The 17,291-nt window shown below is 43.5% G+C and overlaps 2 non-coding genes across 2 annotated transcripts; both read right to left on the bottom strand.

Annotated features, from left to right (window-relative positions):
- Nucleotides 1–3,343: 3,343 nt before the first annotated feature.
- trnaf-gaa (transfer RNA phenylalanine (anticodon GAA)) lies at nucleotides 3,344–3,416 on the bottom strand. The gene has a single exon. It is a non-coding gene; the product is annotated as a tRNA-Phe (tRNA).
- A 1,056-nt stretch (nucleotides 3,417–4,472) lies between these two features.
- Nucleotides 4,473–4,545, bottom strand: trnaf-gaa (transfer RNA phenylalanine (anticodon GAA)). The gene has a single exon. It is a non-coding gene; the product is annotated as a tRNA-Phe (tRNA).
- Between the last annotated feature and the right edge of the window lie 12,746 nt (nucleotides 4,546–17,291).

The raw sequence follows: 17,291 nt of genomic DNA, 5'->3' as shown, positions 1-17,291 counted from the left end.
ACCTGAAAAATTGGTGCTTCCACCTACTGGTTGGATATACCGAAAATTTTTGACAATATTACCAAAAATTGTTGACAATATTACAATTCTTCAATCAATGGTCTTTGTAAACCTGTTACAGTTTTTTTCGATTGCTTACACACTAAAATTAAAAGTAGTACACTATTAGCAAAACCTTACACTCAAGAAGCAAAACATCAGCCCATATTTGCACAACTATAAGCACATTTTCAACCTCACACTTGTTGCAAAACTCTACACACAGTGATTTTCAAAACACTAAACACACTAAACGTACATTAGACACAAAAATCTATCATAAAGTCACTTCTTTGCAATACCAAAGCACTGACTGTCAAATTAGCACACCGTCCAACCAGTTGGTTCAACACAGTCATCAGGTGTGCAAACACTTGTTTGCTTAAATGTAGACACACCAATCAGGTGTATCTTCACTATAGAAAGCAGCAGATGAGCTCATTGGTCTCCAAGCACAAGAGTCAGAGAAAGACTACAGTTTTTCTCGATTGCTTTGACACATTTTGCACATCATGGGTCAACTTTATCTAATGCTCACACCTTCTTTGCACAGCAAGAGTCCTCTCTGGTGAATCGGTTAACTATTTCTCATTGCTTTCACACAATTTTCTTTGACTTTTACTGTAATACACTTTTCAAAACAGTTAACACACTTCTCACAAAGAGACACAAAACATAACTGATTTACCATGGCAACACATTGCAGACACTTTGTAGCAGCCAATTGGAACTGCTCTCTCAATTCTAAAAATTATCAGCACCTGTGTGAACTCTCTTTGCAAAACAAAGCAAGTAGTCCTCAACCTATCAAAGAGGTCAATAGCTTGAAGTTGACACCAAGCATGGATGGAGGAGGACGTGGACGAGAACATGTGGCCTGATCGTCAGGCCCGTGTCGACAATGCGTAATTTTCCTGTATTTTTATTTTTTTCATATTTACAGGGTTTCATTTGATTGTGTTTCATTTACAGTACTTTCTTTGAGAATTGACCTTTGTTGTACTGCATATTGAACCCTGTCATTTTGATTGCTTACAGTATGTGCATGTGACAAGTACTGCAATAAATATTTTTCTGTCAGAATCTTGACATTTTGTACACAGTAGAACAAATGTAAATCAATGGTGTTGACAGGAACTTCAGCAATACAAAAACAGATCTACAATATTTTACTGTATACACATTTTCTGATTTTACTGTAAATACTCTGTGACAGTATATTTCTAAGTTATATAACTAAGTTAGAGTGCTCAATACAAAACCCAAATTGTAGTATGTTGTCAGTTGTAAAATAGTCAATACTATGAGGGTGTTGAACAAAAGTTGATATTGATAACTGTAGTATCAATTTTGTTATCCATCGTTACAGTAAATAAATGAGAAAACACACATGTTCAATTGAGAAAAAATTCTAGGTTTTGATGGAAAAGTTTGGTTTTGATGGATGTGTGACAAGTTTTGAGAAAGTGGTGTCATTCTGCAAACATCATAAAGTGTTTTGGTTATTTCAGCTTCTGTTAAGGGCTTTGTGTGAGCTGTTTGGAAAAAGTAAACTGTGAATGGAAAAATGGGCCAAAACGATCAAGAAAAACTGTATATTTGTACTTTGTTGATAGTAGCCTACTCTAATCATAGGGACGTAGAAGTGCTAAAAGTGTTTTAGGTTTATCACAGCAGAGTGTAACTCGTGCAAACAGAGTATAGTAATGTGAAACGTGTTTGTTTCATATGGTAACAAAGTGTGGTTTTTAAAAAGAAGTGTATAGTTTTTACAAGCGTGTTTAATTTTGCAAAGGATCTGTAGTGTTTTGCTAATTTGGTGTGTTGTTGTGCTAATTGTGTGTAGTGTTTTGAAACCACGGGCCCTGTTTTGAAAATCATGCTTAGGCAATCAAGAAAAACTGTAACAACTCTTGACGCATATTAGCCAGGGATCATTGGATCTACAGACTAATACCTTCCCAGTTGAGTCATTTCTGCGTGTTAGAAGTTGCCAGGTATACCTGTGACATTGGTGCTGCCACCTACTGGTTGGTCTGTCTCAAAAATTGTTGAAAATCTTACAATTCTTCAATCAATGCTCTATGCAACACTGTGGACACCTTTAAACTCATTTAGAATGTGAGAAGTTGCTTGGTATACCTGTCACATCGGTGTTGCCACCTGCTTGATGGTTTGTGTAAAACATATTTCCGTTCTTCATGCTAATGCTGTCTTTAAACCTGCAGAAATCTTCCAGCTGAAACAGTTTCCAAATTCCCGGATCGAACCTCTTCCAGGTTCTACATCTTTAGTGTTGTTGTCTTCTCCGTTTTAATCACACAAATAAATACGTCACAGCAACTTCGCTCCAACCTCCTACTTCTCATCTGGTGTCTAAAAAGAAACAAGGGCAAGGTGAGACGAGGTGAGACGAAGCGTGGCGAGTCGAGTCGCGCTGAGTAGGTACTAGTATAAAAGCGCCATAAAGGTCTCCCAACTGAGGTATTTCGGCACGTTCAGAGTTGTCAAGTATACCTCAAAAATTGGTGCTGCCACCTACTGGTTGGATATACCAAAAATTGTTGACAATATTACCAAAAATTGTTGACAATATTACAATTCTTCAATCAATGGTCTCTGTAAACCTGTTAACAACTTTTGACGCGTATTAGCCAGGGATCATTGGATCTACAGACTAATACCTTCCCAGTTGAGTTCTTCATGCTAATGCTGTCTTTAAACCTGCAGAAATCTTCCAGCTGAAACAGTTTCCAAATTACCGGATCGAACCTCCTCCAGGTTCTACATCTTTAGTGTTTTTTTCTTCTCCGTTTTGATCACACAATTAAATACGTCACAGCAACTTTGCTCCAACCTCCTACTTCTCATCTGGTGTCTAAAAAGAAACAAGGGCAAGGTGAGACGAGGCGATACGAGTCTTGCTGAGTAGGTACTAGTATAAAAGCGCCATAAAGGTCTCCCAACTGAGGTATTTCAGCATGGTCAAAGCTGTCAGGTATACCTGTGACATCAGTGCTGCCACCTACTGGTTGGTCTGTATCAACAATTGATGACAATATTTCAATTCTTCTATCAATGCTCTCTGTAAAACTGTGAACACCTTTTAAATCATACCAGCCAGGGACCTTTAGATCGCTAGTGCAACGCTGTCCCAACTGAGCTATTTCAGTGTGTTAGAAGTTTCTAGGTATACTTGTAACATTGGTGTTGCCACCTACTGGTTGGTCTGTGTCAAAAATGGTTCAAGTCCTTCATTCTATTGCTCTCTTTAAAACAGCAGATATCATCCAACTGAGACTGCTGCCGAAACCCGGGATCGAACCAGGGACCTTTAGATCTTCAGTCTAACGCTCTCCCAACTGAGCTATTTCGGCACGTTCAAAGTTGTCAAGTATACCTGGAAAATTGGTTCTGCCACCTACTGGTTGGACATACCAAAAATTGTTGACAATATTACCAAAAATTGTTGACAATATTGCAATTCTTCAATAAATGGTCTCTGTAATCCTGTTAACAACTTTTGACGCATATTAGCCAGGGATCATTGGATCTACAGACTAATACCTTCCCAGTTGAGTCATTTCTGCGTGTTAGAAGTTGCCAGGTATACCTGTGACATTGGTGCTGCCACCTACTGGTTGGTCTGTCTCAAACATTGTTGACAATCTTACAATTCTTCAATCAATGCTCTATGCAACACTGTGGACACCTTTAATCTCATTTAGAATGTGAGAAGTTGCCAGGTACACCTGTCACATCGGTGTTGCCACCTGCTTGATGGTTTGTGTAAAACATATTTCAGTTCTTTATGCTAATGCTGTTTTTAAACCTGCAGAAATCTTCCAGCTGAAACAGTTTCCAAATTCCCGGATCAAACCTCCTCCAGGTTCTACATCTTTAGTGTTGTTGTCTTCTCCGTTTTAATCACACAAATAAATACGTCACAGCAGCTTCGCTCCAACCTCCTACTTCTCATCTGTTGTCTAAAAAGAAACAAGGGCAAGGTGAGACGAGGCGAGACGAGGCGTGGTGAGTCGAGTTGAGTCGTGCTGAGTAGGTACTAGTATAAAAGCGCCATAAAGGTCTCCCAACTGAGGTATTTCGGCATGGTCAAAGCTGTCAGGTATAGCTGTGACATCGGTGCTGCCACCTACTGGTTGGTCTGTATCAACAATTGATGACAATCTTTCAATTCTTCAATCAATGCTGTCTGTAAAAACTGTGAACACCTTTTAAATCACACCAGCCAGGGACCTTTAGATGGCCAGTGTAACACTGTCCCAACTGAGCTATTTCGGTGTGTTAGAAGTTTCTAGGTATACTTGTAACATTGATGTTGCCACCTACTGGTTGGTCTGTGTCAAAAATGGTTCAAGTCCTTCATTCTATTGCTCTCTTTAAAACAGCAGATATCATCCAACGGAGACTGCTGCCGAAACCCGGGATCGAACCAGGGACCTTTAGATCTTCAGTCTAACGCTCTCCCAACTGAGCTATTTCGGCACGTCCAAAGTTGTCACGTATACCTGGAAAATTGGTGCTGCCACCTACTGGTTGGATATACCAAAAATTGTTGACAGTATCACCAAAAATTGTTGACAATATTACAATTGTTCAATCAATGGTCTCTGTAAACCTGTTAACAACTTTTGACGCATATTAGCCAGGGATCATTGGATCTACAGACTAATACCTTCCCAGTTGAGTCATTTCTGCGTGTTAGAAGTTGCCAGGTATACCTGTGACATTGGTGATGCCACCTACTGGTTGGTCTGTCTCAAAAATTGTTGACAATCTTACAATTCTTCAATCAATGCTCTTTGTAAAAATGTGGACACCTTTAAACTCATTTAGAATGTGAGAAGTTGCCAGGTACACCTGTCACATCTGTGTTGCCACCTACTTGATGGTTTGTGTAAAACATATTTCAGTTCTTCATGCTAATGCTGTCTTTAAACCTGCAGAAATCTTCCAGCTGAAACAGTTTCCGAATTCCCGGATCGAACCTCTTCCAGGTTCTACATCTTTAGTGTTGTTGTCTTCTCCGTTTTAATCACACAAATAAATACGTCACAGCAACTTCGCTCCAACCTCCTACTTCTCATCTGTTGTCTAAAAAGAAACAAGGGCAAGGTGAGACGAGGCGAGACGAGGCGTGGTGAGTCGAGTTGAGTCGCGCTGAGTAGGTACTAGTATAAAAGCGCCATAAAGGTCTCCCAACTGAGGTATTTCGGCATGGTCAAAGCTGTCAGGTATACCTGTGACATCGGTGCTGCCACCTACTGGTTGGTCAGTATCAACAATTGATGACAATCTTTCAATTCTTCAATCAATGCTCTCTGTAAAACTGTGGACACCTTGCCGGATAGGTGGATCCAGGACCGGAGTTGCTGACCCCTTTATTATGCTCTTATTTATTCATGTAATAATATACAGTTGGAGGTCGGAAAATGTCAACATATTGCAAAACTTAATTCGTAGTATATTTAACTAAAGGTGAAACAAATATTATTTCCCACTACATGCAAAGTGAGATATTTCAAGCCTTTATTTGTTATAATTTTGATGATTAGCCTATGGCTCACAGTTTATGAAAACCCCAAATAAAAAATCTCAAAAAATTAGAATATATTATGAAATCATTAAACAATTCAATCATCAAAATTAAACAAATAAAGGATTAACATATATTGCTTTGCCTGTAATGAGACTATGTACTGTAATGTACATGTATTACGCGGTCTGATAACCATCTCCCGACGAATATTTAATTATCTGCGCATTAATGCTGCACCTTCATCAATTGTGTCTTCATCAAAAGGACATGCCGTGTTCGTGACAATGGACTTCTAATATATATTCTGACTCTGTTTTTAATGACAGATGGCAGAACTTCGCCAAAACTCGCCTACTGACAGAATGAATGAGGAAATCAAATGTGCGTGCGGCTCTGAAAGAGGCGGAGACGCAGAAAAACTCCAGGTTTCACGATATAAACCTGGTCCCGACCAGGTTAGGTTCAGAGCGTCTGTTACTACGGTCACTGACCGAGAGTTTAAGTTACCTCTCTTTGTGAAACGGGCTAGAGTTACCTCTCTTTCTCTGGTTTGAGTTACCTCCCTTTGTGAAATGGAAAACTCAGAGTTTCCTTCATTTCAGGGTTAACAGACTCAGAGTTTTCACTAAACCTGCTTTGTGAAACGGACCCCTGGAGTTAAGCTCGTGCATGAGGGAAATAAAAAGCCATCATCAGTAGAGCGCTGAAACAAGGATTCACCATGGCAACCGGCGACAACAAAAGAGCGACATACTTTTTCTTTTTTTTATTTTAAACTTTATTTATCATTTCAATTTACAAAATCCCTTTGAGGAAACGTTAGTTTGCATCTGAAGATCCACATACTTCACGCCGTGTCCTTTTTCACCCGAATGGAATTAGAGATTTTAATGCGCGCATACCGCAAATTTGAACATGTTTTTCGAAAAAAGAGTAACACCGCAGCACAGAATAATATAAAACTAATTTAACAGATCTCCACATCATTCACCTGCAATCCTGTGGAACCCCTTGATGGCTTGGACAGGTTTATGATAGGCTTGTGTAGCCGGTTTGCGCTCTGCGTTGTGTTTTGTATTGAAGGACACGGGGACTCAGGAATACTGTTCAGCCAGTTTATTTCTTCTCCTGAAATAAACGGGAAAAACTAGGCTTTAGTGCTTGCTCGTACAACACTAGAGCCTCGACACCAGTTCTCCCTCGATTGTCAGTGCAAGAGCACTGCAGCCACACTTAGACTACAGTACATGACAAATTCAAACAGAAAATACATAAATACAAATACATATAACACAATTCACAATAAACACAACACTAGCTGAACAGCATATTTTATATAAAGTTAATAAAAGAATAAATTAAAATACAACAAAACGTGGGAGCAACAGAAACATACCTGAAATAAACGGGAAAAACTAGGCTTTAGTGCTTGCTCGTACAACACTAGAGCCTCGACACCAGCTGCAATGAGGGAAACAATGTGTCAACAAATGGAGTGGTTTGTGAGTGCGAGTGTGTGTGTCAGAGTGTAGAGCAGAGTGGGGGTCCCCACAATGCTATTAAAACAAGCCTCCGACAAATTAACTCAATTAAAAGAAAATCGCCCAAAACGCCAAAACTGCTCACAAAAGAAACACATAACAACAAAACTTCAGACTACAACAATACTCCCCCGTTTGTAACACTTAAAGACACTTATAAAGCAAAATTGTAACAGCTGGAATGTAATCCACTTACTTCTCCCTCGATTGTCAGTGGCAAGAGGGAGAAACCGCGCAAAAGCAGGTGGATGACGTCACCGCGCTTGTGAGGACCCCACCAAAATAAGAGAAAAATAACAAAATAAGACTGAAAATAAAATAATATGGCGTGAGGGATTTTTGATGGAATGCATAACATATATATACTATTATATACCTGCTACATTCACCCTTCCTGAATTCCACCAAAATCCTGAGCGACTGACAGGACATATCACAGAAAGGGCCAACCAACATCACGAAAAAAAACTGGCACGGGTACACACAAAGATCTAATCTTCACATTCAGCTAAGAGCTGCCCGGTAAACAGGCCCAGAGTAAACAAAAGGTCGGCCAAACCCTAGTCTCTCCTAGAAATGTCTGGTGCCGCGTACACCAAACCACCCGGCCTACCTGAGTCCCAAACTAAACGGGTGAGTACATTCAGGAAGTACACCATAGCACAACGACAAGAAAAAGGAAAAAAAAAATGTGAGAAAAGAGGGCGAACCTCTCTTTAAAACAAAAACAGAAACAAAACAACCCCTCTAGAACAGAGTGGAAGCAAGCTGTGAACCCTAACGAAACGAGTAGGCAAACCCCCCCATGCTAAGAGGTTCCTGAACCATCGTTTCTATCAACCGGTCGACTTTTCTAACAACCCTGCCAGCACGTGTCCTGACCACACCCTGCATGTCTGTTTGCGTGGGTCCCTGAATGACTCGGCCCCGTTCTTCCTCAACTCTGGGTAAGGCGCCAGGGATAACTGTAGGGGCATGGGCTGTGTGAACACTCGACACTGTATCTGAAATATAAACTGCTGGCACTGTAACTGGTCTGAATGACTGGACACTACTGGCGTCAATCACCGATGCTGCATCTGGAGCAACTGACTGGCCTGGCTCTGTGTTCCTATCAGACTCATCTGCCTCTGAATCAGACTGGTGACTGACATCTTCTGCTCCAGTGAGGACCCATGCGCTCGTCCTATCCCCTGAATCCTCCTCCTCCAAAGAGTCGACGGTATCTTCCATTTGAGACTCGTCCTCGGAATCATCAAAACCATCCTCGGTATCTGATGGACCCCCTTCAGCAGACGTCACAGGCAGGAAACTGATATCCAGGAGAAGGTTGCGATGCACCACCCTTGTCCTTCCATCGCTATCCTCCAACTTGTAGATATGAGTCTGTGGATTGCAGCCCACGACAGTATAGACTGTCGGTTCCCACTTGTCTGCGAGTTTCTTCTTGCCCCTCTTGCCTTTGTTGGCGAGAAGCACCCTGTCTCCCACATTCAAACAAGTCCCCTTGACCCTTCGATTGTATCCCCTGGCCTGCTTGTCTTGCTCCTTGATGGCATGTCTTTGGGCAATATCCGCTGCCTCGCAAAGGTGGGACATAAGTGTTGTCACATAGCTGCCGTAGTCAACAACCACAGGGTCGTGCAGGACCTGTTTGAACATCACATCAATGGGAAGCCTTGGAACCCGACCAAACATCAGGTGGAAGGGTGCATACCCAGTTGTCTCATGCACCGTGGGATTGTATGCAAACGTCAGGGTCTGAATCTGCTGGGGCCACCTGGCTTTCTCCCTCAGTGGCAGAGAACGGAGCATACTTCCCAGAGTCCTGTTAAATCTTTCAGTTCCTCCGTTCCCCATGGGGTGATACGCTGTAGTGTGTGACTTGGAGACTTCCGACAGTTTGAGCAGTTCTGCAACCAGATCACTCTCAAAATTGGTTCCCTGGTCTGTGTGAATTCGTCCTGGAAATCCATACACACAGAAGACGTTATCCCATAACTTCTTAGCAACCTGCTTCGCCTGTTGGTTGGTGCAGGGAAAGGCGTGGGCCAACTTTGTAAAATGATCTGTCAGGACAAGAACATCCACTGAACGTTGCTTGTTATCCTCCGCACTCCAGAAATCCAAGCACACTAGTTCCATAGGAGCGGAAGTCCTGATACTTTCAAGCGGAGCTCTGGCAGAAGGTTCTGGTGTCTTGGCCAGGATGCACCTCTGACAGCACTTCACGTAGTCTTTGATCTGATGCTCCATTCCGGGCCAAAAGAAGCGCTGTCTTGCCAGGTGAATCGTTCTTGCCTGCCCTTGATGTCCGGCAAAGTCATGCACACCACTCAAGGCCTTTCCAATCAGATTCTGGGGCAAGACAAACTGGTGTCTCTTGTGTTTACTCAAGGGGTCCTTAACAGTCCTGTAAAGCACCCCATCGACAACCTTAAGTCTCTCCCACTGTTTGATAAGCGCCAGGGCACCTCTGTCCAAACAGTCTTTCTCTCGCCTTGAGGGTCTCCTCTGTCAATCTAGAAAAGGCATGACTTTGGATATGCTAGGGTCAAGCTCTTGGCTTTGTCGGAGCTCTTCCAGCGAGAAAGCCGGAAGCATATCTTGCCCAGGTGGAACCAGGTGTTGCACGGACTGAATCAGTTCTGTCGCCCTGGACTCCACAGCTGCGTCCCAATGACTATGAGAATCAATGATAGCTTTCACAATGTCTTTACACAGGGGCTGGAGACAACGGGACTGAGCTGCAGTGCCCCGTTTTGCCTTCTTAGTCCGGTGACACTGGACTTTCAGACGGAAGACATCCTGAACTCCATTCACTCCAACTTCTTCAGACTCCGCAAGCAGATTGTTGTAGGACTCCGAGACAAGTCTATGCCCAACTGGCTTGGCAAACGGATCACAACTGAGGGCGTCAGCCACCACGTTCTTGGTTCCGGCAATATGCTTCAGACTGAATGTATAAGGAGCAAGCTTTGCGACCCATCGTTGCTCACAGGCGTCGAGTTTGGGCTTGGTCATTATGTACGTGAGTGGATTGTTGTCTGTCCACACTGTGAAGGAATTGCCCTTCAGCCAATGGCTGAATTTGTCACAGACACTCCACTTCAGTGCCAAGAACTCAAGTCGATGAGCTGGATAATTTTTCTGAGAGCTGCTCAGTGTCTTGCTTGCGGATGCTATGGGTCGTGCTTTGCTTTCACCAGCCGGTATTTGCGACAACACTGCTCCGAGTCCGTCCAAGGAAGCATCGGTAGACAGAATCAGGGGACGTGAGAAGTCGGGGTGTGCAAGGACCACACAGTTCAGCAGACTGTCTTTAAGACTGACAAAGGCGATGTCACACTCCGGAGTCCAGTCATCAGGTTTGAGTTTCCTGAACGTCCCTGGCTTCACATTGACTTTCTTCTTTCCTCTTCTCTTTTGACCAGCAGTCAGAGCAAAGAGAGGCTTGGCGATGGAAGAGCAATTAGGGACGAAATGTTGGTAGAAGAACACCATGCCTAAATAGGACTTGATCGTCCGCACTGAGGGTGTACACCCATCATCTTCCATTAGATCAGACTTAGACATCTTGGATATTACTTCTACCTTTGCAGGATCCACAGCCACACCACTGCCATCTATGATGTGACCCAGGAACTTGACAGACGATCACATCAGGTGACACTTCTTGGGACTCAATTTTAGGTTGTGGTCTCGCAAACGTGGGAAGACGACCTCTAACCTCTGCAGGGCTTCATCTTCAGTTGACGCAAAAACAAGCAAATCGTCCAAATAACATAGCAGACTGCTGAAGTTCAGATCCCCGAATATACTCAGCATCATGCGCATAACGGAGGCTGGACTATTGCATAGCCCCTGCGGCATCCTATTATACTCATGCAGACCCAGCGGTGTGGTAAAGGCTGTGTATTTTTTGTCCTCTTCGGCCATGGGGATGTTGTAAAAGCCGGACGTCAAGTCCATCGTGCTGAAGTAGGCGTTTCCTCCCAAGGCGGCCAAGCAGTCCGACTGGTGTGGAAGGGGACGGGCGTCCTTGAGTGTCCTTGCATTCAACCACCGGAAATCGGTGCAGATCCTCAGGTTTCCATCCTTTTTCCATACCATCACCAGCAGTGAGGCATACTCACTCACAGACTTCCGGATTATCCCTTGCTCCTCCATGTCCGTCAAGACTTGACGTAGTTTCTGGTAGTGAGCAGGGGGTACTCTTCGGTAAGGAAGGCGGAACGGGCGTTCGTCAGTCAATCGAATGCGGTGGACGAAGCCTTTTGCCTCACCGCAGTCCATCTCATGCTTGGAGAACACATCATTGTAGCACTCAAGCAGCTGGACTAACTTCTCCTTCCCTGTTTGAGTGGTGAGACAGTGTTGTATGTCAAGGTTGTCGAGGCCAACATCCCGCAGCCTCTGCTCGAGATCAGAAGGACTGGTTGATGTTCGACGCTTGGCTGGAACAGTCTTGTCAACCTGACTAGAGCCTTGGAGCAGCTCAAAATCCTCCACAGCCAGGCAGGGGGACACATCCGCCCGCTTACAGTTCCTCTTCAGCATAACTGGTCTATCAGACAGATTGGTGACCTTCATGGGGATCCACCTATCACCCCACAGAGGTGTCACGATACGACCAACCATGATGTTACGTGGCATGGACTTGGATGAGGTCGGTTCCACCATCACAGTGCTTCCTGGTGACATCGGAGTATCGTTGGGCAGCTTACCCCAAACAAGGTGTTCTTGCATCGCTAGAAGAGTGACTGACTGTTTGAGCTTGACTGTGCCAATTTTGTCCGGTAGCTCCTCACCATAGACATATATAAAGGCTAGATGACTCAAGGCGGAGTCTCCAGCGTCGTTCACTGGCGGCCATCTTGCCACAGGAGAGCTCACCTCTCATAACATTGTGTTTAATGGTGCATGTACTGCTTAAACAACCTTAACTTGCTCAATTCTAGACAGATTTTCAAACAGTTTGGTTTGTTATGAACGTCAGAGATGTAGTTATGACACTGCATACTTGTGAATAATTATAAACATTAAAAAACGTACTTTTGTATGAAAATAACAAGAAACAGATAGCTATGACATGGTATTTATATTAAATTAATATTTCGATTGTATTCTTAGTAATATTTATATTTACATTATAACATATATACATATATTATTACCTTATAACATGTATATATATATATATATATATATATATATATATATATATATATATATATATATATATATATATACATACACACATGTTATAATGTACACATATGCACATGTTATACTGTCATAATATAAATACATCATAATGTAATAATATATAAACATGTTTTAATGTAATAATATATATATAATATATATATATATATATATATATATATATATATATATATATATATATATATATATATATATATATATATATATATATATATATATATATATATATATGTTATAAGGTAATAATATATGTATATATGTTTATATTGTATATGTAAATATAAATATTACTAAGAATACTATAGAAATATTCATTTAATATAAATACTATCTGTTTCTTGTTATTTTCATACAATCTACATCTCTGACGTTCATAACAAACCAAACTGTTTGAAAATCTGTTGAGAATTGAGCAAGTTAAGGCTGTTTAAGCAGTACAGGCACCATTAAACACAATGTTATGAGTGAGCGACTCTCCTGTGGCAAGATGGCCGCCGTGTGACGATGTCGCTCTGCATTGGCAGCAGCGCGGACAAGTTATCTAGCCTTTATATATGTCTATGCTCCTCACCCCTCCAACGGGATGTATTAGCCATGACGTCTAAGAACTGTTCACACTCTGGGGACGAAGAAAGGCTGCAGACGGAGATGAGGCGCCAGTAATCATCACTGTTCTTCAACTTGTGTGCATGAGAAACTTGATGACGTTTGTGCCGATAATAAGATCATCTCGCTGGCCTGGCACCACAAGGACTGGAACGATGCAGCTCTCGCCATACACCTTCAGTTCAACCTCGTACATACACTTTGGTTTAGTGAGTTTTCCTCCACAGCCCACTAAGACCACTTCCTGAGTCATAGGTCTTTGTTCTGACAATACTTTCTCCATCAGCATTCTTTCCTCTGCTTATTCACTGAAAGTACAGGCCATGGAACCTGAGTCGAGCATCCCCCGCATCTGAAATGTATTATTCACGTTGACTGGAGCATAGAATAGCTCATCGTATGGCTCAATTCTCTGTGTCTTCTGTGCTATTACTTTCACACCGGCCGGTGCTGCACTGCACACTTTCACATAACACTGTTCAATTTCACTGTCACTCCTGAGGGTTTGTTTGTCCTCAACCACACTTCCCCTCTTCCAATGCGGGCCAGTTAGTTTAAAGGCTTCTGCTCTCGAGGTGGCTGTGCGGCTTGGTCCTTCCGTCCATTAGTGTAACTCGAACAGTCTTTCTTGATATGGCCTGACTTGAAACAAGACAAACATAGGCGGTCCCGCATGCAGTGTGCCAGAGTCGAGTGTTCCACAGACTTGCAGACTCTGCAGTGTCTCCTCTGTGACTGGTCAGACTGGTGCTGTCTATAGATCGGCTGGTTATCTTGAGCCATTGCCTGGCTGTTCTGAACGAGTGTGCGATCAAGGAGGCCAATCAGAGTCCTTAGACAATTATCATCGAACTGAGGAGCAGATGTGACACTAGCTTCAGCCTGGACAGGTGGCATCACAGGCTGGCTGGGCATTGATGTCTCCTCAGACACGGGTGCTTGAGCATGAGCGGTGACAGGCCTCACCGGGCCAGGACGGTGTGGTCTGGTGGTCAGTCGTTCTCCCTTCTCGATCTGATAACGGTCAACGTGCTCCTGTATTTCACCAGCAGTCCATTTCTCTGGCGCTTTGAACCGCAGCACTGCAGCAAGGGAAGGATCAGGACAATACTTGACAAACATCATAGACACCTCTCGACAGGGATCATCAATATGTCGCCCTTGTCTGCTCAGACCTTCCTCAGCTGCATCAACAGCCTTGTTAAGGCGGATCCAGTACTCAACTGGGTTCTCTCCTACCACAGACACGGTGCTATAGAAGTCTGCAAGAGGCATACTGGACCATGACACACCACTGAAATGCTGTTTCAGTATGTCAATGATAACTTTCGGGTTCTCATGAGGTTTCAGTGAAGGATTGCTACGGAGTGTTATTTTACGATGTCTTTGTCAATTTAGACAACATTTCCTGATGCTGCTCTCCTAGCTGTATGCTCCTCTTCCTCAAGTAGGTGTCCATGAGCTCCTCCCACTCATGCACTGTAAGCTTGTCAGACCCATCTCCTCTGTATACTGGAGGCTCTCTCACATCAGACTGCATGACTAACTTCACACCAGTCAGATTAAGCGTGGAATCAACAAGTGACTGGCCTGTACCTGGGTTCTGAACCCGTACCTGACTGTCTTCACTTGTCTGACTATTCCCCTTTAACTGAGCTGATATAGAATAATCTATGTGATGAGACTACTCAAAGCTGGGCTACTCACGTCTGGGATGGCTGACAGTGATTCAGTGGGCATGTGTGTAATGAGTGGACGGCTAGGTAGATGAGTGGAAGTGAACACTGGGGAACCTACATTGTCTGGAACATTAACCGGATGGGTGGATCTGGGTGCTGGTGACCTCACCTCTGGTCTTACAACTGGGGAATTAAACAGCTGCGCCCCCCTTCCAAGACCAGTAACTGGAGAGTTAAATAGCTGTGACCCCCTCCCTAAAGAGTTAAACAGCCGAACGCCCCTCCCCAAACCAAAAATGTGTTAAATAGTTGGGCCCCCCTCCCAGAACCAGAACCAATAGTATGAGCCGATTTCCCATTTACAGCATTGTAATACATTTTCTTGTTTTCTTCCAAATAACTCATCAATGCAAAAAAAAAAAGAAAAAAAATATATGTATATACTGATTTTTCACAATAACAAAGAAAGTAATTTTCAGTTGTCTTTTTCTTTCACTTGACACTTTACATTTCTTTTTTTTCTAGTTATACTTTTCCGTTTCCAGGAAAAAAAAAAATAAAAAATAGGATCATACAATGACCAAATCCACCCCCAATGTCCTTTTCACTGTGACAAAGTCACTTCAATGTAACCTTCTTAAAAGAACCTTAACGTTGTTGTCGGCTGACCCCTGGCGACCAAGCTGGCGTTGATCTTGATGCATCCGGGTCACGGCACCAATGTAGCCGGTTTGCGCTCTGCGTTGTGTTTTGTATGGAAGGACACGGGGACTCAGGAATACTGTTCAGCCAGTTTATTTCTTCTCCTGAAATAAACGGGAAAAACTAGGCTTTAGTGCTTGCTCGTACAACACTAGAGCCTCGACACCAGTTCTCCCTCGATTGTCAGTGGCAAGAGCACTGCAGCCACACTTAGACTACAGTACAAGACAAATTCAAACAGAAAATACATAAATACAAATACATATAACACACTTCACAATAAACACAACACTAGCTGAACAGCATATTTTATATAAAGTTAAAGTTAACAAAACGTGGGAGCAACAGAAACATCCATCCATCCATCCATTGTCCACCGCATTATCCGAGTCCGGGTCGCGGGGGCAGCAGTCGGAGCAGGGATCCCCAGACTTCCCTCTCCCCGGACACCTCCTCCAGCTCTTCCGGGGGGACTCCAAGGCGTTCCCAGGCCAGCCGAGCGACATAGTCACTCCAGCGTGTCCTGCGTCTTCCTCGGGGCCTCCTCCCGGTGGGACATGCCCGGAACACCTCACGAGGGAGGCGTCCAGGGGGCATCCTATACAGGTGCCCGAGCCACCTCAGCTGGCTCCTCTCGATGTGGAGGAGCAGCGGCTCTACTCCGAGCTCCTCCCGGGTGACAGAGCTCCTCACCCTATCTCTAAGGGAGCGCCCCGCCACCCTGCGGAGGAAACTCATTTCGGCCGCTTGTATCCGGGATCCCGTTCTTTCGGTCATGACCCAGAGTTCATGACCATAGGTGAGGGTGGGAACGTAGATCGACCGGTAAACTGAGAGCTTTGCCTTTCGACTCAACTCCCTCTTCACCACGACGGACCGATACAATGACCGCATTACTGCGGCCGCCGCACCGATCCGCGGTGGAGGAGTTCAAGTATCTTGGGGCAACAGAAACATACCTGAAATAAACGGGAAAAACTAGGCTTTAGTGCTTGCTCGTACAACACTAGAGCCTCGACACCAGCTGCAATGAGGGAAAAAATGTGTCAACAAATGGAGTGGTTTGTGAGTGCGAGTGTGTGTGTCAGAGTGTAGAGCAGAGTGGGGGGTCCCCACAATGCTATTAAAACAAGCCTTCGACAAATTAACTCAATTAAAAGAAAATCACACAACAAAACTTCAGACTACAACAATACTCCCCCGTTTGTAACACTTAAAGACACTTATAAAGCAAAATTGTAACAGCTGGAAAGTAATCCACTTACCTCTCCCTCGATTGTCAGTGGCAAGAGGGAGAAACCGCGCAAAAGCAGGTGGATGACGTCACCGCGCTTGTGAGCGCCCCACCAAAGTAAGAGAAAAATAACAAAATAAGACTGAAAATAAAATAATATGGCGTGAGGGATTTTTGATGGAATGCATAACATATATATACTATTATATACCTGCTACACTTGCCAACCGTCCCTTGTAATACGGAATTGTTCCGTAATTGGGAATTAAAAGTTGCGTTCCGTATTGAACCAATACAGCCAGGGTTCTCCAACTCCGGTCCTGCGGGAGAGCACCTATCCAGCATGTTTTAGATCTTTCCCTGCTTCAGAACACCATGATACAAGGAGCTGTGTCAGCAACAGAAATGTCCGGACCTTGATGACAAGTTAATGACGACCATTGATTAGAATCAGGTGTGTTCATGCAGGGAGACACCTAAAACATGCTGGATAGGTGGATCCAGGACCGGAGTTGGAGACCCCAGTATTATGCTCTTATTTATTCATGTAATAATATAAAGGTGGAGGTCGGAAAATTTGAATATATTGCAAAACTTCATTCGTAGTAAATTCAACAAATATTATTTCCCACTACAAGCCTTTATTTTTTATAATTTTGATGATTAGCCTATTGCTCACAGTTTATGAAAACCCCAAATAA

Source organism: Cololabis saira, chromosome 6, assembly GCF_033807715.1.
Source record: "Cololabis saira isolate AMF1-May2022 chromosome 6, fColSai1.1, whole genome shotgun sequence".
Taxonomy (NCBI): Eukaryota; Metazoa; Chordata; class Actinopteri; order Beloniformes; family Belonidae; genus Cololabis; species Cololabis saira.
Note: the sequence above shows the minus strand (reverse complement) of the source record. Positions and strands in the feature narration are given on the sequence as shown.